This window comes from Equus asinus, chromosome 25 (genome assembly GCF_041296235.1).
Source record: "Equus asinus isolate D_3611 breed Donkey chromosome 25, EquAss-T2T_v2, whole genome shotgun sequence".
NCBI classification, from domain to species: domain Eukaryota; kingdom Metazoa; phylum Chordata; class Mammalia; order Perissodactyla; family Equidae; genus Equus; species Equus asinus.
The window spans coordinates 49,037,976-49,058,844 of NC_091814.1; the positions used below are offsets into that span (position 1 = coordinate 49,037,976).

Genomic DNA, 20,869 nt, shown 5'->3' on the forward strand with positions numbered 1-20,869 from the left:
TTTAAATACATTAAAAAAGACACAAATAAATGGAAAGACAGCCCATGTTCATGGATCAGAGGACTTAATATTGTTAAGATGGCAATAATTCTCAAGTTGATCTACAAATGCAACACAATGCCTATTAAAACACAGCTTTTTTTGCAGAAATTAACAAATTAATTCAAGAAATTCATGTGGAAATAAAAATGAGCTAGAATAGCCAAAATGATCACCAAACAGAAAAAAAGAACAAAGTTGAAAGACTCACATTTCACAATTTCAAAACTTACTACAAAGCTACAGTAACCAAGACAGTGTATTGGCATTAAGATAGACATATAGATCAATGGAATTGACTTGAAAGTCTAGATATAAAACTTTTACACTTATAGTCAACTGATTTTTGACTAGAGTGCCATGACAATTAATGGGGAAAAAATAGTTTTTCAACAAATGATTTGGGATGACTGGGCATCCACATGCAAAAGAATTACATGGGATCTTTACCTCAAAAACTTAATTCAAAATGGATCATAGACCTAAAATTAATAGTTTAAATCATAAAACTCTTAGAAGAGAATAAAGAGATAAATCTTTATGACATTGGGTTTGGCAACGGATTCTTAGATATGATGCTAAAATAATCAGCAACAAAAGAAAAAAGTAAATTGGGCTTCATCAAAATTTAAAACATTTGTGCTTCCAAAGGCAAGGCATCAAGAAAATGAAAAGACAACATAAAACAGGAAAAAAATATTTGCAAGTCATTATTTGATAAGGAATTTGTATCCAGAATGTATAAAGAACTCTTACAACTCAACAATAAAAAGACAACTCAACAAAAATGATATGAATAGACATTTCTCCAAAGAAGATATTCATACGGCCAATAAGCACATAAAATGATGCTCAACAACATTAGTCATTAAGCAAATGCAAATTAAAACCGCAATAAGATGCCATTTCATTCCTACTAGGATGACTAAAAGCAAAAAGACAGAAAATAACAAGTGTTGGCAAGGCTGTAGAGAAACTAGAACACTGATTCATTGATGGCGGGACTGTAAAATAGGTGTCATTTTGGAAAACTACTTGGCAGTTCCTCAAAATATTAAACATAGAGTACCACATGGCCCAGCAACTCCATTCCTAAGAATATACCCAAAAGAAATGAAAACATATGTCCACACACAAAAACTTGTATAAGAATGTTCTTAGCACCATTATTCATTATTGCCAAAAGGAGAAACAACACAAATGTGTATTGCCTGCTGAATGGATAAACAAAATGCCATAAATCTACACAATGGAATATTTTTCAGCAACTAAGAAGAAGTGAAGTACTAATACACGCTACAACACGGATGAACCTTGAGAACATAATGCTAAGTGAATGAAGCCAGTCACAAAAGACTACATATTGTATAATTCCACTTACATGAAATGTCTAGAATAGCCAAGTCCATAAGGACAGAAAGCGGATATGTGGTTTCCAGGGACTGGGGGCAAGGGGAGAATGGGGAGTGACTGCTAATGGGCAGTTTCTTTGGGGAGTGATGAAATGTTCTGGAATTAGATAGTGGCGATTGTTGCATAAAGCTACAAATATACTAAAAGCCACTGAATTGCACCCTTAAAAAGGGTGAATTTTATGATATGTAAATATCTCATTAAAGCTGTATTGAAAAATATATTGAGAAATATATAACAGGCAAAAATGTCCACACTTTACTCTCCCCCATCCAGCTCCCCTGCATTCCCCTCAGTTCCCTCCCACCCTTCCTCTTCTCAGTCTGTGCCTTCCTTCTTCTCTCTCTGACCATCTCCCCTCCTCCTCACTCACTCACTGTCCTGGAATTCGTGGGCTCGCTCAGCCTGTGTTTAGAAGACCTTGTGCTGAACCCTCTTGCTTTGCATATGAGGACTTTGAACCACCTGGAGAAGTGACCAACCCACAGAGTTAAGGAGTGATAGGGCTGGGGGATCTACAGTGAGCAGTGTTTTCTTTATGGGCCCTTGGGGCTTTCTATTCCCTGTGAAGAGAAAGGGCCTCTACTATAGGACCTCAAACCCTGGGGATTCCCCTCCTTCCCTGGGACTTCCTAACCCACAAGTTAACTTCGGAAACTTTCAACCTAGACTTCTTCTTCCTGGGCTCTCTCTTCCTCTCTCCCTAAACCCTTACAACATTCTCCTCTTCCCAAACTTCTCCTCTACTCCTCACCCTAGCCACCTTTCTCCTTCCTGTAACTCTGGCAGCTTTCCTCAAAACCCCCTCTCTCCCTCATTTACCCCCAACATCTCTTCCAAGTTTGCTGCTGCATCCCCGGGTCCACCCTCCCAAATCTGGCCATAGAGCAAGAAGATATAGGTTGTTTGAGCCATGTGATAATCTCCCAAGGAATTGAAGTCCATCACCAAATTTCCCTACAAGGTGGGCAATGGATCACAGTAGCAAGTAACTCTTTAATAAGACGCATCGTTGGCTCTTGAAAACTGAAGCATCTTCATTCCCTGCATACGACTCATCTTCCTCTGAACACCCACAAGCTGACAGGGGTAGAATCTAAGAAAGGAAGAAGGAAGGACAAGCTTTCACTTCTCTGAGGGGTGGATAAGTCTTCCTCAGAGCTTAAAATTTTCTTAAATATGAGAAATTAACTGATACATACACTGTGAAAGTGACTATTTTGTATCATTACAGGCCACACACACAAATACTCTCCAATGACTGGTATTACTGTAATTTCTTTCCAGTGGCTGACCTTTCCTCCTACAATTATGAAGATTTCCTAAGAACTGATCAGATTGATTGAGTTAGACAGTTCTAACTCAATTCTTCTCCACCTTCCCTGAGAAGTAGGAGTGGGGGTGTCTCTACACCTCATACTCTCGCTCTCTAGGGAGCCCTGGGAGTAAACCCACATGGCTCAATCAGGCTCAGGGATGGAAAGAACAGACAAATTGGCTTCATACCAACAACAGAAGGGGCTTCAATGGCTCTCCTTCTCCAACCGCTCCAGGGCTGGCAGCAGGGCTGGCTTTATAGGGATGGGGCTTGCATAGTTGCAGAGGCCCATAAGATTGGTTTAATACTCTGATGTCACTGTCTTGAAATTCTTAATGATTTTTGAACTAGAGGCCCTGCATTTTCATTTTGCACTGAGCCCTACAAATTATGTAGCTTGTCCTGGCTGGCAGTCATCCATGGGAAGAGGGGACCTATGCTAAGTCAGCTTTGGTCCTCTTTTCCCTCCCCTCCTGTTTTGCAACAGGTTTCCCTGGTCTTTTGCTCCTGACATGGGGGATAGAAAGAGAGAATGTGAGGAAAAGTTGAGAAGGATATATTTTCCCGTGTACAGAAGTAATCAGTTCAGGGCCGATATTCTGTCGTTTTCTGGGAATGATGAAGGTTTTATAGATTTTCTTTTTAAGAAAAGAAAGGGTCAATCATGTAAGATAAAGAAATAAAGAAAAAAGAAGTAAAGAATAAAGTCTTTCTGTGTGTATATTAAAGAATACTGTGTGCCAGACACCACATCAAGAACTTTATGTAAATCATCCTGTTTATTCCTCCGAACAAACTATAAGGTAAATGCTAGTACTAGTCCCACTTACAGATGGAGAAAACAACACTTAGAAAGATTAAATAACTTGCCCCGGATCACAGAGCAAGAAAGGGGCACAAGTGAACTGACCCCAGATCCAATCAAACTGCAAAATGCATGTGTTCCATCACTAGGCTATGCAGCCTGGGCTGGGGGTTGGTTTGCACGTAATTTTGATGGGAAACGATTATTGAGGGCTAAGTGCCAAGCATTTTTCATCTATGCACTCACTTAATCCTTGCAATACTCTGTGAGATATTTTATTACCTCCATTATATAGATGAAGAAACTGAAGCACAGAGAGGGTAAGTAAATTGTCCAAGGTCACACTGCTAGTAAGTGGTGGAACTGGTTTTTTAAATCACACTATCTGGCTCTAGATTCTGCACTTTTAACCATTTCCTTATTCTGCTTCAATGTGGGAAAAATTACCTAATAGAATATAATCTAAGATTTCCTCTGAACATAAAGAAGTGTGGAAAAACTACCAACTTCTTTCTTTAAAAATCCTAAATTGACTAGGGAATATAATATTCTGATATGAGAATGCTCGATGCATTTCATAGTGCCCGCCACTCAGGAATTGGCAATCAGCATACCTCCCCACAGCAGTCACCATGTTGTTCTCTCTCACTTTCCCCTCCAAAGCCTCCATCATTCCATGAAGATATGTCATTTTTCCTTCTCCCTCCATCTTCAAAATTCTCTTAGTAGTAATCCTTGACTTTTCTCATGTAAGAGACACAAGGAAATAGGCATTCGGCCTACACATGTTAACGGCCTTCTCTTCCCTTACACCCACCAAGCCACACTGTCCTTCCTCTGACCTGTGGCCTACTCAGCTAGACCAGGACCGGCTCACTCAGAAGTAGAGCCATGGCCTGGGAGGGACAGTGGTCAACAGGAGAATTTCCAAATGAATAAGATGACCTTCAGGTCCTCTTGTGTTTTCTCAGCTCACTGTCTCTACCCAGCCTTTTCTTCAGTGAGCACCTTTTTTCAAAAGAAAACAGTCCTGTTTTCTCTCCCCGGAGTGGCCGCAGTGTAGGAAACCACACACTGACCTATATGTAGAGACAACCCTGACGCATGTGGTTGAGAAATACACCGGCTGAGCAGGGTTTGGGGCACTAATCTTAGCAGTATCACTGGATTATTTCACTGGTTTTTCGTGCAAGTTCTCGAGATAGGAGGGGTTTTTCCCTGATGGGGTGTGGACGAAAAAGAAGAATGAAGAAGGGGAATTACTTGTGACATTCACCGTCCCACTCTACCAGATGACTTGGTAAAATAATTTCAAAGGACACTGCTCAATAATATTAACAGTTCTGATCCCCAGAATGGGCTGAATTGCTATAATGTAGTATTCAAAGACAAAGTTGGATTACTTTTCCTCCAAAACAACCAGAGGATGCCTGTAGACGGTTCTCGATAGATTTCTGAATTAGTACTGATTTGTATTTGTCTCTATTAATTTCACGGATGTGCATTTTCTCCCTACTTCCCCAGCCAGACTGTAAGTTCCTTCAAGGAAGGAACTGTTTCATAATCCTGTTGCATACTTCATTAGACATTTCACAGTTCTGAGCATATTACAGGAAGCCGCAATCGAGGATCTCCCAGAAGAATCTGGGAGAAATATATTCCATCAAGAGACAGCGGCAACGTCCTTTCTTGGAGCAATTGGGGTAATCAAAACTTTTTTAGATTCCCAGGGGCATAAGCTATTAGTTTGTTCAGCCATCTTGAGATGGAACAACGCTTGTGTTTGAGGCTTACTCTAAGAAAAGGAAATCAGACGTTAGGTTCTTCAAATCAGACATTTAATTGTGCAAGAATTATAAGTAAATAAATAAACTGAGCTACATGTACCCTTTGGCAGGGAAACATCACCCAGAGAACTTGGGATTTGGCAGAGTTCTGCCCTCTTGAAGTGTACTCTACATCCTCGAGGCCCAAATGAATTTAAGAGTAGTAAACACTAACTCTCACATCCTACCTCTTTTTTAATAATAAACTCTTACATTTGCACACAATTTTATATTTTTCAAAGTCTTTTGATACCCGTTATAAAGATTGAGCTCACTTTGATCCAAGGGGCTCGAGCAAGGAAACATACACCCAGAGAAATTAATTGACTTGCCAAATGTCAGAAAGTTCAGGGAAGCTAGGATAAAAAACCCAGAGGGCTTCCAGTACAGTATCATTCCTCCATGGTCATGCACTTCATTGACAATCATTCTTTGATGCAATCTGTTGACAATAATAGCTTGTGTATGAATTTCAACATACAGTTTACGAAGTACATGCTTTAGACTTTGCACATACCCCAGTCTCATTGTGTTAGCTCATTCTGGTTTTATTAAGCTCCCCAGATGCCAATGCATCTTCTTTCTTTTCCTCAGCCTTATTCTTGACTGTGGTTCATAACAACTTCTAGTTTATCATCTCCATCTTAGTCTGAATTTTTTTCTTGATTTGTGTTTCAGCAGGTTCCTTGCTTTTATACTGAAGTTATTTTTCACTTGTTTAGACCAATCCAAGTGTGTGTGTGTGGGAGAGGGGTGTATGTGTGCACTTCGACTACCATCTAGGGTTTGTTTACTTGGTTTTTGGCTTATTTATAATTTCTCTTCTTACAAAAATGTGGATGTTTTCGTTTTCAGGTAGTATCAACACATTTTTGTGTTGGCTTTTCATCCCCCAAGGAGTTATTTTTTTAATGATTCTATCTTAGCTTGAGTTATCCAAAAGCAGAAGCAGTTGGGTATGGGTAGTTTATTTGGGAAGTGAACCCAGAGAAAGTGAGTAAAACGAGACAAGAAAAGGAGAAAAGCCAATAAAGGATATGTCAACAGGTGGGTCATCAGTGTGGGCCGCTGGGGCTGATCTCTCCTGAGAACTTTTTGAGAAAACATGAAATGTGCCTCAGCATCACATCCCTTTCCCTAGATACACACACACACACACACACACACGCATACACTTCGAGGTAGCATCTGCTTGCTTTGAAGGTTGATCTCAGAGAAGAGGAACAAGGCCAAAGCCAGGAATCCAGATTGGGGCTCATATTTGTTGGAGAAGAAGGTCTAAACGAGTTAATAAATATAAAGAAAACTTGGCCAAAGCTAGAACAAATCCAGTTCTTCCCTCAAAGCCTAAGAGTCTCACGTGGTGATAGAAATAGTCAACGCTGTTTTATGACCCAGGAAGAGAAATCTGCCCATTCTCAGACTCAATCTTCAAACGGGGACAGAAAACACGGTCAAGATCAAAGAATTATTAAGAACTACTTAAAACCAACCCAAGAGTTGAAAACAAACTCATAGTGGAAGAAATTTAAAAATGAACTCAGCAAAATCATCTTTAAGATGTTCAACTTTAAGGAAAATAGCTTGTCTTGTCCCAATTTGGGCAAAGTTTTCTTGATACCTATTAGCTGGTGCTGGAGCTTCTGTCTGACTAATACAGCACCATCTGGGTTTCTGACCTTGATCTTTTTCCTGACATCTGAGACCCTAAGGGATGATAGGGAGCGGTAAATTTAGTTATTCCCAGTACCTTTTGCAGATAAATTATAATCTTGGGAAACAATTGCCTTGTTAGGTTTCTCAGTAGTAAAGTTTTATCCCACAGCACCTATAGATCCTTACATGAAGCCCCTTTCTGCTATTAGAGAGCCTATTGTTTCTAATAAGGTGACTGGCTGAGAATCTTGACGTTTTCTTTTCTAGAACCTATGGAGGTTTCCATTTGAAGACTGACATTTATTTGTGCCCCGTGGAGCTCTAATTTTACTACAATATCTCATTGCCACAGTAATATAAATGTCAGTACTTGGGGGCAAAGGTGTCTGACAAAAAGCATCAAAATGAAAGAAAAATGCTGCCAAGAAGACAGAAAACTTTCCCTCCTAGAATTAACCAGAAAATGGTAACAAAGAAAGTAACCAGATGCTAGCAAGTGATTACATCCATAGGTAGTATTACACATAAAAGAACCTGGCCCAGTGATGTAATCTAAGGCATTTCAGGAAAATGCTAAGTGTGAGCTCTGTCTTAGAGGACCCTAGATAAGCGATCACATGTTTGTTTCAGTTTCTAAATCTGATTGATTAAGACCTGAGCAGCAATCTATTGGGTAAGGTATTTTTCACAAACACCTTATGTAAACCTCATGAGAACTTTGAGGAATGAGCATTATTACCTTTATTTTACAGATGATAAAATGAAGCTCCAAAAAGTTAAATGACTCACCTAAGATCACACAGCCAGTAAGGAGCAAATCCAGGGCTTCCTCTGGGGTCTTGAGATCCAAATTGAATTCCCTTCTCTCTGTGCTAGGACTAGTTTCTACACACAAGGGCAAAATTCGTTTGCATCCAGAAAGATTTAAGCAGACTTTTGTCCAAGTTGTCACTGAATAATTTTAAATCCAGATATAAGAAAAGGAAGAAAAAGAGTAGAAAAGGGAGAAAAATGGCAGAATGGATTTTTTTTAAGTTTGAGAACAGTAATGGTTTCTAAGCAGTTGAATTAAAGATAATAAGCAACTTTCTTAAAACAAACTTTCTTCACAATAGTGCTAGGTACTTCATTGTCTTTATCTGTCTTATTTATTCAAATTTCAGATCTTTTCATTTCTAACCCATTGCACCAATCACAACGTAACTGGCATCAATTCTTAAATGGAAAAGTATTTATACAACATGAAATTCAGATCACCATATACTTGTAGAAGTGTACTGAATTTATCTAGAATTAAGTAATTCTTCCTACTCTCTGATGGGTACCTGTGGAAGGAAAATAAACTCTCTGAAGCCTTCTTTGATAGCTGTCAAGTAACGAAACTTGGCTGAGAATCATTTCTTGTATAATTGTCCCTAAGTTCTTCCATTTCTTTAATGACTTCAACATGAAAAAGAAGTTTTATTCTGGTTATTTTTAATGATAGAAAGCATCACTGAATAGTGACAATTCAGTAGATGTGGTGCTTAATAGATGGAAAGTAAAAAAATTGCAGAGGAGACACCAGATTCTGAAAAATCCAACTCAAGGTATACTATAAAACTAAATTCTCTTTACTGCATCATTGCATCTTCCAAGGCTGTTATGCCAGAATCACATCTTTTCTTCGATTCCTCTACTCCTAAAGACTATAGTCACTGCTCAGTCATTTCACTTCCAAAATAATTTCCCATTAGAAATCACAAAAGAACCAGAGAATCTAAGAATTTTAGAGTCAGAAGGGCCCTCTGAGTTATATCTGCTTCCACGATGCCTGGAAAGATAACAGTGAAAGCTATTTGTTACCACATGTATAAAGTTGGGATTTGAATTTCCTTCTTTTAAATACAGTGTGATTCAGGGATGGCAAATTACGGTGAACCTAGACTCCCTCTGACTACCCACACACCCAAATTCAGCACATTAGAAAGGAATGGAATAAAGGGACAAGAAGGGAGCAGATCCATAATCTCCTTTCGTGTGATGAGTTACTACAAAGAACTGAATGGGGAGTGGATGTGTGTGTGTGCCATGCAGAGAAATACCTCTTGTAAGATGGCCATTTATAGGGGCCAGCTGAGTGGTTAAGTTTATGCATTCTGCTTCAGCGGCCCAGGGTTTCACCGGTTTGGATCCTGGATGAGCGCCTGGCACCACTCATCAAGCCGTGTTGAGGCAGCGTCCCACACAGCAGAACTAGAAGAACCTACAACTAGAATGTACAGCTATGTACTGCAGGGCTTTGGAGAGAAGAAGGAAAAAAAAACAACAAAGGATGACTGGCAACAGATGTTAGCTCAGGGCCAATCTTAAAAAAAAAAAAAAAGAAAAGAAAGCAAAGATGGCCATTAAGAGACACTATCACCTTAAGTAATATTTTAAGTTGCTTATGGCTCAGCTCCCCCTTCCTATAGCATGTTGTTTCTATATTGAGCCAGTTAATGAAAAAAAGTAACTTGTTGACACATGTTAAATGTGTGGTAATAAAGAAATGAGAAGAAAATAGTTTGCATAGTCCAAGTCAACTCTCATATTTCAAAAGGAAAACAAAGAATATAAATTTCAATACCTCACCCAAATCTTCTGATCTTAGCTTCTCAAATAAAAGTATATAGCCCTCATGTACATTCCTTCCTCTCAAAGACTATTCTGGAATACTTCACTTTGATTAGGCCTGCTCTCACCACGAAATGCTCACAGAATACACCTGCTGGGTATGCAACGTCCACATCAGATAAATGAGAATGTTTGTGAAGCTCACCATTTTGAAGGAGTTCGTCACCATTTGATCTGTTATTCCTGAAGCCAGATGCCCCTGTGTAGTCCTCAGCTGGATTCCTCCCTCTGCGGCCCTTAACAAGAAGAAAAGTCTCTCTATTCCTTCTCAGCACCACCACTGACATCTTGTTTCTCTGTCTTCACTCTTTGCCTTCTTTTTGGCTTCCTCCACTCCCCAAAGCAGCCATTACCCTCTTCTGTCTGCCAGTGTGATGAGGCATGAAACCAAATTGACACATTACATTCCAACAGAGTCCATACTGATTGCCTGGTAACAAAATAAAAAACAAAATATAAACAATGCAGTCATGTTCCATTCTAGAGAACTTAGGTCATTTGTTGAATTCATGCAGGCTATGAGTTATCCTTTTCCAAATGTCTTCAGAGACTTCACTCCAAAATGTTAGAAAAAAAACAAATAAGCAGGGCTGGCCTTGCATGAAAGCAGTGGACCCCTCAGTGTGACTTGGGGCCCTAAAGGTGATGCTGGAGATTGGGGGAGGATAGCAGGGATCTGAACGAGGGAAGAATCACAGAGCTACCAGAAACTTCAGAAGTCACATGACCCACCTACTTAATTTTTACAGTTGAAAAAGTAGAGTGCGTAGACTAAGAGATTGCTCAAGATCACTTTGCTGTTTAGAAGCTGCCAAGAGTTAATCCTCCAATGTAACAATGTTTTGGTTTGTTTCTTTGTTCTAATTGCATTGCTTCTTCAAAAAAGGAGACATACTGTTCATACCACACCAACTGTTTACCATAAACCATATAACCAGACTCCTGGTTTTTTTCACCCTAATAACTAGACTTTGCTTTTCACCCACTCCATGGCTGATCATCTTTTCTTATATCCAGGATACAGGTGACCTGCTAATCTTCTCATTTTACCTAGTCGGTTTAGTGGTTTGGGGAAGTAACTTCTGGCCCCTCACAGGGCTCTGACCCTGGCCCTGTATTCATTCACTCTATGCTTAGTCTTTCAGCTCAACACATGATGCCCCAAACTGCTCCCATTCTCCATCTTCAATTTCTTATCTCCCTTCACTCCATTGGGCCCAGAAATGAGTTAGATGTAGCCCTGCTTCCCTCCTCGCCCTCCCCCTCTCGAAGCTTGCAGAAAACCCCACAGGGTGGATAATATACTTGAAGGGATTCTGGACTAACGGCCCATATGGATCCCTTGAAATTGCACTAGGTACAACTCCCTGAGTACAGGCTTCTCCTAACAAGGACCTCCACCCAGCAGCCCAAAGATAAGCAGCATACCAATAACTCTGATACCAGAACAAATGCCACAGAGGCCCACAGAAATCTGAGTTGCCACATCCTCAACAATTAATATTCTCTCAAAAATGCAATGTATCCCAAACTCTGACTGACTCTAGAAGAACCCAAGTGCTTTCACCTATTGCTGTCTCTCCAGAAAGCAGCTGGGGCCAGTAGTCTTCACCATATTTCAGCCCACCATACCTCACATTCCTGGTATCCTCTCTTATCTCCTACCCCTCTGTGATTTAATCTCTTCTATATCTTCTTCATTATCACTGCTCTGTGCTTCCTCTCCTTTGTGCCTTCCCTAACAATGCTTTCCACAGAATCTCTCCTCACTTTCAGTCACACTCTAGGCAAGTCCACAGCTGTGTCACTCTGAATTGCTTTAAATTTAAAAGATTAAATTCAGAGACCGGCCCCATGATCGAGTGGTTAAGTTCGTGCTCTCCACTTCAGCCGCTCAGGGTTTCACCAGTTCGGATCCTGGGCGGGGACCTGGCACCGCTCATCAACCCATGCTGAGGTGGCATCCCACATAGCACAACTAAAAGGACCCACAACTAGAATATATAACTATGTACTTGGGGCTTTGGGGAGTAGAAGAAAAAGGAAAGAAGATTGGTAATAGATGGTAGCTCAGGGCCAATCTTTAAAAGATTAAATTCAGTCATTGCACTCTTTGAACACCTTTTACTCTTCCATTTCTCTCGCTCAGCCACCCTCCCTATGTCTGCTTTTTATCTTATCCAGATGCACCAGTCCAATGACTCTCTCAGCTTTCTTCCAGTCAGCCCTTTCAGTCTCACTTCCTTCCCTATCTGATGCTCTACTCTAAATATTAAAAAATGCAACACACAATTCCTTGGCAAGCCTCATCCATTCATATTGGGTGAGATTATACCAAACAGTTTGTCTCCAACCCAGATTCTTCTCTTAAACTCTAGGTCGATGCATTAAACTAACTGGCCTTTTCTTGCTGAGCACTTCATAGACACCAAAAATTCAACATCTCCATAATTAAACCAATTATTTTCCCAATAGACTTGTTCTCTTGAAATAGAGTGAGGTTCTGTCATGCATCTGAGAGAGAATGACCTTCCTGTATACAATGACAGCCGCCTGTTTAATAACCTAAACAGAAAATCCAAATTATGAAGTATGTTTCATAGCCGCCTTCCACTACTGCTGACACTTCAAGAAACCACAGACTCAGATGTCTAGACAGTTATCAGCAATAACTCTTAAGTAAGGCTGCTTTCAGACAATAGTGATGGAATTAATCAAAATGGTTGTAACTCTAAAAGCTACCCCTTGTCATCCATACATTGCCTGATTAACCAGATTTTGGGGTTTTCCATTGTGAATCCTGGTAGACTTGCTCTATTATATGACCTGATAAACTTCCTTCACCTCTTTAGTCTGGCATCTCAGACACAGCTTGCCTATAATCTTTGCCGCAGGAATACATTCTGCTCCATCATCCAGCCCAAACCACACATTCCTTATAAGTTAGTTTTCTATGTCTGGTGACCCACCTAAGAAACCAATGTTCGCAAGTTTATTAATTACCTAATCTTTACTCATTCACTGCCTGAGTCCTTCACTAGAATATAAGCTCCATAAAGACAGTGACATCTTTATTTACCATATTTCTATCTTCAGTGCCTGGAACATTAGTTGGTGCATAATAAGTGCCCAAAAAATAAATATTTGTTGAGTACACAAAAAAAGTGATGGCTCTCAGGCTTCTAGTTGGCAACAGATGGTTGGAGAAGAAGTGAATAAAAGAATGTTGCTTTGGACTTCTAATAGCTTAAAATTAAGAAAGATGATAGATAAGAAAAATACTGGGGAGGGGAAAAAGTCAAAGTACAAATATGCATATTAAGCAAATAAGTACACCAAATACATAAGTATAAATAAGAGATTTGGTGGCAAAAAAAAATTAGGAACATAGGGAACATGAAAAGAACTAAGTAGTTAATAAGGAAAAAGATTTGCTAAAAAAAAATGTAGAGAATAAGGTCAGGAACTAGAACAGTATCTAGGTAATTAAGAAATATAAAAGTTTGTGTCCTTGAGGGGCTGGCCCCGTGGCCGAGTGGTTAAGTTCGCGCTCTCTGCTGCAGGCGGCCCAGTGTTTCGTTGGTTCGAATCCTGGGCACGGACATGGCACTGCTCATCAGACCACGCTGAGGCAGCGTCCCACATGCCACAACTAGAAGGACCCACAACGAAGAATACACAACTATGTACCGGGGGGCTTTGGGGAGAAAAAGGAAAAAATAAAATCTTTAAAAAAAAAAGTTTGCATCTTTGATAACAAAGCTCTTCTCGCTTGTGTATTGACTCTATTACAATGGTAATGATAACAGCTATCATTTTTTGAGCATTATGTGTCTTATACTCTGATAAATGCTTTACACACAGAACTACAAAGACAACACATTTTGGGACAATCAGGCAAAGAAAGCTGGGATGAAATCAACTGAGCTGGGCATGGATAACGAAAACTGAATGGAGAGAAAACAGATCTGGAGAATTCTCAATGGAAGATTTACCACTGAAAGTGTATGAAACTGAATTGTGTAACTACACTCCAGCACTAGGATTCTTCAAACTATAATAAAGTAGTTCATTGAATTCTCAATTGTGGACTAACTGTGATGCTGCCTATGAGCTACTAATCATTCGGCAATGTTTATAGCACCCCATTTTGTGAAAGGTAATGGGGAGACAGAAATGTATAAGACAAGTCTCTGCCCCAGATGCAGAGACCTGAAGGAAATTAAGTGATTAAGGGCACAAGACAACGATGCCTACATAGGAGTCCAAAGTAGAAATGACTCCCTGACCATAGTAGCAATAATGGTAACATTTGGAAAGGACTTTTACATGAACAAGATCAAACATGAGCTTTTTCAGGGAGGGGAATCTGGGGGAGAACACCTTTTGTTTCAGCGCCAAAGACAAACTCTGAGCACATGTTGTTGTCGGAGGAACTGAGGTTATCATGGGCTGGCTTTGTCAATCTCTCATCCTACATCTACAATTGCATCCCCTCCTTTCCTTTCCTCCAGTCTCTAGGAAAAGAGAGAACTTTCTCCTGATCTCAGTTTCTCCCATCTCCTTGTAGACATGGTTCCACTGATTGTTCATCTCCTCTTGCTACTATCCCTCAACCTCCCTACTATCTATAAACTTAACCATGTCCTTCCCATCCAAAACACATTTACTTGACCTTACACATCATCCATCCAAGATACTGCCCTACCTTTTATCTTCTCTTTGAGGTCAAACTTATAAAAGGAGCAGATTATCCCTACTGTTTCAATTCTGTCCCTTCGGGCCCCACCACTCTACAGAAATCACTCCAGCAAAGTCAACAAAGCCCTTTAATTGTCAAATGCAAAGCAATATTTTTAACACTTATCTAATTGGCTATGCTCTCGCGTTGTTTCTCAAAGAGTTTTCCTCAGGATTCCAGTTCTGTGTGCTATTATTAACAGTAGTTACGGAAGAAGAAAGGGGAGAGATTCATGGTCAAATAAACTTTGGAAATTTGACTTTAGAAATTAAGATTTATGGGTTTCCTTACAGCAAGACTTCTCAGAGACATTAATATGCTAATTTTTTGTGATTTCGCAAGAGAAGTATGTAGATTTCAGCATTTCTCACACTTAGTTGATCACAGAATCTTTTTCCGATTACTATTTCATGGGAAGATTATTCCTTGGAACAGTCTATGAGAAACAGTTCTCCTGACACAGGCGGCCATTCCTTTCAATATTTGTACCTCCTTTGATTCCATGATACCTCACTTCTTGCTCTCCTCCTAGATCCTACCACTTCTCAGTCAAACTTTGCTTTCTCTACGCAACCTTTAAACACTGGTATTTTCCTTGTTTCTATATTAGCTCTTTCCTATGCATGTGCTTTTTGGATGATCTCATTTGCCATCCTGATTTTGTTACTTGCTATGAACTGATGATCTCCAGATCTATGTGTTTGACCAAGATCTCTCTACTGCATTCCAGGCCACGTATCGAAAGGGCTTCTTAACTTTCCCATTTGAATATATTCCAAGTATCTCTAAGAAAATAGGTCCCCAAACCCTGATCCTTTTCCTTTGTCTCTTATCATGTTGATGGGTACCAATATCCATTCAATCATGTAAGCTAGAAATCATCCAATACTTTTCCCTGACTTGCCCTTCACATATTATGTCACCAAATTCTAGAGATATCTAAACTATCTAAATCCTATAAACACCTAAACTATCCAAGTTTCTTCATTTATTGAGGAAATATTTACTGAATACTTACTACAGACCAGGTATCAGTCTAAGTGCTTTAGATATAACATGAAACAAAATAGATAAGATCCCTTTTACCATGGGATTTATATTTTGGTAAGGAGAACATAAACCATATACATGTGTTATAGGCTGAATGTGTCCCCCCAAAATTCATATATTGTAAGTCCTAACCCCCAATACCTCAGAATGTGACTGTACTTGGAGGTAGGGTGTTTAAAGAGATAATAAGTTAAAATGAGGTCATTAGTTTGGGTCCTAATTCAATATAACTGGTGTCCTAACAAGAAGGGGAGATTAGGACACAGACATGTACAGAAGGAAGATCATATGAAGACCCATGGAGAAGATGGCCACCTGCAAGTCCAGGACAGAGGCCTCATAAGAAACCAACCCTACTGACACCTCTATCTTGGAGTTCTAGCCTCCAGAATTGTGAGAGAATAAATTTCTATTGTTGAAGCCATCCAATCTCTAGTATTTTGTTTTGGCAGCCTTGCAAACTAATATCGTGTAAACAAATTAAAGAAAATTTTAGAGGGTGAAAAATGCTATGAAGGAAATAAAACTGAGAGATGTGACAGCAAGGATAAATGCTCGGAGGCAGGGACCAACCTAGCACATTCTAGGGAAGGAAGAAAAACCAGAGAAGGGAAAGATGACAGGAGATGAGGTCAGAGAGATGAGCAGGGCCAGATCCCAAAATGCTTTATCCTTTGCCCATTTTTCTACTTGAGGCTTTCATCTTTTTTGCATTGTCTTTAGGATGGTTTGAATGTTAATGATATTAATCGTCCAGGTGTTATGGCAGTCAAACTCAGCCATCTTTTCCTCTATGGATTCTGAATTTAGTGCTGTGCTTAACTGATCCTCTTTGTTATCCTAAGATTATAGGAATATCCATAATGCTGGAGACCAGGACAGGTTAATTCACTGTCTCAAACTCTTCTCTGAGTTGTAACCATTGAGTAAATCCACAATGAGCAAATTGGGGAGCAAATATTTACTAATGAAGGCCCAATAACTCCCTTAGTACAGACTCCCTTGCTAAAATACTCAGCTTGGACCTGAAGCTAAAATGGGGCTTTCGTAAGTCCAGAGCTTGGGAGAATCAAGTCTGTCAAGAGGACCACATGAATTTTTACCCAGCTGCTCCATAGGCCCAGTAACAGTAGGACAGAGAAGCCAAGAAAGCCCAGGAGAGTGAGGGTGCCTCTGGGCCTGCTTCCAGAAAGCAAGCTCCAGCTGTGAGTCGGCTGCAACTCTTGCACAAAGGGAGGGGGAGGGAGCACTCTGTCTTTACCTACCCAGGTTGTAGTTAGTGCCCAGAGAGAATGTGAGGTCTGTTCCCTGCTTTTAAAGAAACCCTACCCTCTCAGACACCAGACCCAGCCCAGAGGACATCAGACTCTTCTCTATAAGATTAGCTGCTCCTCTTCCCTTGGAGAGGAGCATGTAAGGGGTGGAAAGCAACACAGAAACTCCCCTCAGGTACTTCCCAGAAAGGATAGAAGGGTTGGTGGGACTTCCTTTCCATATGGGCCACAGAGGAATATGGAGTGGGGAAGAAAAGAGTCTCCCACTAGAATCCACCTAAATTTTCTGTTATTAATTTCAGAAATCATCACACTGTCAGGTTTTATACTGATTAAAACATGCAAATATATTCACCCCACTCCTCAGCAAAGCTGAGGTTGCATGGCAGGCTAAGGCTGATGGATGAGAAAAGGTTATGAGCCAACCTGAAGGGCCTTTTCTATAAGCTAGGTCACACTGGCTATTTTAAAAGACTGTGCACGTAGTTCATCACAGGCCCTCAGAATCTGCCTGAAACAGAAGTAGACTTGGGCTTATTTTGTTCCTCAGCAGCCATAGCCAGAATAGCAACAGCAGTAGACATCCATGGACTACCTACTGGGCACAAGTTGTGGGGTGCGGGGCGGGGGAAGAATATACAGTTCTGTCCCCAACTTCAAGGTCTAGTCATGGAAATCACTGTGCCCAGGACATGCCTTGTTTATAGGGTTTTCTCTTCTAAGTGGTAGATTTTTATATCAGCAAACTTATTGGCTTTTACTACAAGATGAAAAAGTTTAAGGAAATTTTCCAAATAGTTATCTGGTTCACAGGTATAATAAAAACCCATATGGTAGGCAGAATTCTAAAGATGTGTCCCCAAGATTCCCATCCCCTGGTTATTCAACACTAATCTAGATACTGCTGGGAAGGGATTTTACAGATGGAATTAAGGTCACTAATCAGCTGACCTTAAAATAAGAAGATTATCCTGGATTATCTGGGTAGGCTTAATATAACCACATGAGCCCTTAAAAGCAAAAGTGAAGGGAGAAGAGTCAGTTAGAGAGATGCAGCAGAAAAGGTAAGCAGAGGTGAGATGAGGCAGCAGGGGAGGGTCAGAGAGATTTGAAGCATGAGAAGGACTCGACCCTCTTTGCTGGCTTTGAAGATGGAGGAAGCGGGCCATGAGTCGGGGAATGCAAGTGGCCTCCTGAAACTAGAAAAATCTCTGATAAACTGCCAACAAGGAGACAGATGCCGTACTCTAACAACTACCCACAAATGAATCTGCCCAAATCCTGAATGGGCCTGGAAGCAAGCACACGCCCAGAACCTCCAGGTGCTTGCTGAGTCCTTGAGTCTCAGTTCTGTGAGATCAGAGCAGTCTTGGATGCTGTGACTGGGCCTCTGAGCTACAGAACTTTGAGATAATCAATGAGTGTTATTTTAAGCCACTAAATGTGCGGTAGTTTGTTACAGCACAAATAGAAAAACTAATACAGTCCAAGAAAGTCATGATATCATGAGGCTAACAAAAAGAGAAGCTGACTAGAGAAGGGAGCAGAGGGTAGTTGAGTATCCCTTTGCACAAGGTTGTTTCAAGGGCACTGAGTTTCAGGTTAGTTAGTACTTTTACCTTTCCTTTAACAAGTTTTCCTGTCTCTTTCTGGACTCAGTGCTAGAGAGAGATGTATTTTCAAAGGATTTAAATTAAGCAGGGCCCCACCACCATCCTATCCTGTACCTTTTTAAAATAACAGGATGCCTGTCAAGACAAAATTAAAGAAGGGTGTCCTTTGAGGATTTTGATCTATGACATTACTATTCTTCCAAATATTCAGTTCCCGTTTCTGTGGTGTCCTTCCCTGCAGGATTATATATCACCCTCCATGACATCAGGCTCAGCCATGTGATTTGCTTTGGTCCATTAAATGCAAGCAGAAGTGATGTTTGTCACTTACAAGCAGAAGCTTTAAGAGCCAACATGTGGTCCATTGGGCTCTATTTCCCTCTCCCATGAGTCTGGCGATGCCCCAGATAGATACAACACCATCACTCTGGGGCTCACAGTGAAGACAACATGGAGCAGAGCCTCAACTGACCAGTGATGGAAATGCCAATTGAGCAAGAAATAAACCTTTATTGATATAAGCTACTTGGATTTGGGAGTCATTTGTTACCACTGCATAACTTAGCCGAGCTGACAGATACAGGTGTGGTACTAGAAATGCCAACCTCTTTAACATCAGGGCATCAGTAAGAAAGACCACCTGAAGCAAACCTTTTTGTTCGGGGGGATACATGTAAAAGGTTCCTCTTGGTTGTGCAGAGACAAGTTAAATGACATCGTCTAGGGAGGGTAAATTGCTTTGATTAATAAGTGTATTAGTTAAGGGAGGATAAGCTCTTCCACAATAACAGATAGACTCCCAAATCTTAAGAACTCACAAAGTGAAAATTTGTTTCTCATGTTCACAAGGTCCAGTGCAGGTCAGCTACTCTCCCAGAAGGATGTCCTCTCAGCAGTGGCTCAGGGGTCAGGCTCTCCCAACTTGTGCCTCGACCGTCTCGGAATCCTTTACTTCCAGGCACACTGATAAGAGAAAGATTGCATGGAAGATCTCACAGGAATGCTTTTATGGCAAGGCCCGGGAAAGGTATGGCATGTGGGCCCAAAATAAAATGGACTTATGAATGGTTGCATTTTATCTGCCACAATGAAGCACTATTTTTACAGAGGAAGGATATGAAAGACATGTTGAATTTTGAGTGGCTTTAAAAGACTGTGCAGCCATTTGGGTGGAAAGATGGGGCTTGTTGACTCTGTCTTTGAGGTAGGTAACAGTTATTGGAACCCAGCTAAACCTTTCGGTGTTGGTCAGCTTGTGGCCCAGCATGTCTGTGTGTGTGAACCAAAAAAGCTTTCTGCTAGAGCCATATCCATAGGGACCAAGTGTGGATGAAGAACCAATGCAGAAAATGGAGGAGTCTGGACCATGAAGGGCATCACTGCTGCCGTGAACAGGCACTGCTCAAGATATGTGCAGGACTGGTCTTTAGCAGCAATCCTGAGTGGTGGTGGGCAAGAGTCTGACAAGACTCAGTTCTCTCGATACCTAGCATTGGAAACGGGGTGAGTCCCTTTTTGCACCAAGTAAACCCTGAAGTTCCTGGCAATTTAAGTAGGAGAGCCTAAAAAGAGAAATTTTGGACTTCTTGCTGATAAAATGTGTAGCGGTTCAAGCAAATAATTAAAAAGCAAAAAGATGTCTCATGTTTGAATAACAAGTTTGTTGAGCAAGTCATTCTGGTTAACAGACGAGGAGGACACTATAAAGATGATGGACAAAGGAGAGGAAAGAGAGCTTCAGAATGAAAGAAATCTAACAAGAAAAAGTAAGCAATTTCTGATCAATAACCCCTAGCCCTGCAGCGATGTGAGTCAGCTGGCCAGAGCAGTACCCACTGAAAGATGGATAGTTTTGTGCGAGGTGATTCCACTTCAGAAACTCAGGGCCTAGAGAACAGAGCAGCATTTCTCCTCTGTGTATTGAGTGATGGGCGGGGGTGAGAGGACACCCTTTCAGTACGTAATTAAAGCACTGTGCAGCTGTGGGGGTGTTTGATCAAACTTCTTACATAAACAGGATCTACATGTGAGAACACTTTCAAAGGTTGAATGTAAAGCTTCGCTAGAGACAGAGCAGCAGCTGGGCAGCCAGCCAACCACTCATATAGGACTGGGACTGATCTTCTGAAGCCCACGGGGCTCCTCGCAACCTCCCTCTTTGCTCAGCCCACTCAGACACAAACCTAAGTGAGGTGCTTCTCACCTGTGGGTTGCCCCTACGCAAACCCCAGCTGCACATCTGATCTAATCTGAAGAGGCTTTTCATATAGAGAACACACTCACTCAAACACATCTCCCTCATGGGAAAATGGCATTTCTGCTCAAGAGCATGATTTTCCCTTGGGAACTATCAAATTATTTGCTCTCACTAAAAGGGTGGAATCATGGACTTGTGAAGAAAGTTGACTGCTACCTCTATCTGTTCATCAAATCAACTGTTTGACCCAAGGGGTCTATGATTATTGTGACCACCTGGTTG

General features: G+C 40.8%; 1 long non-coding RNA gene across 5 annotated transcripts in view; it reads right to left on the minus strand.

Moving 5' to 3' along the window:
- The window catches only part of LOC106838689 (uncharacterized), a 275,810-nt gene that overhangs the window by 205,824 nt on the left and 49,117 nt on the right, over positions 1–20,869 (minus strand). For all 5 annotated transcript variants that reach the window (XR_011498183.1, XR_011498182.1, XR_011498184.1 and 2 more), the window contains exon 2: positions 9,858–10,142. This is a non-coding gene — a long non-coding RNA (uncharacterized lncRNA). The remainder of the gene's footprint in view (positions 1–9,857; positions 10,143–20,869) is intronic.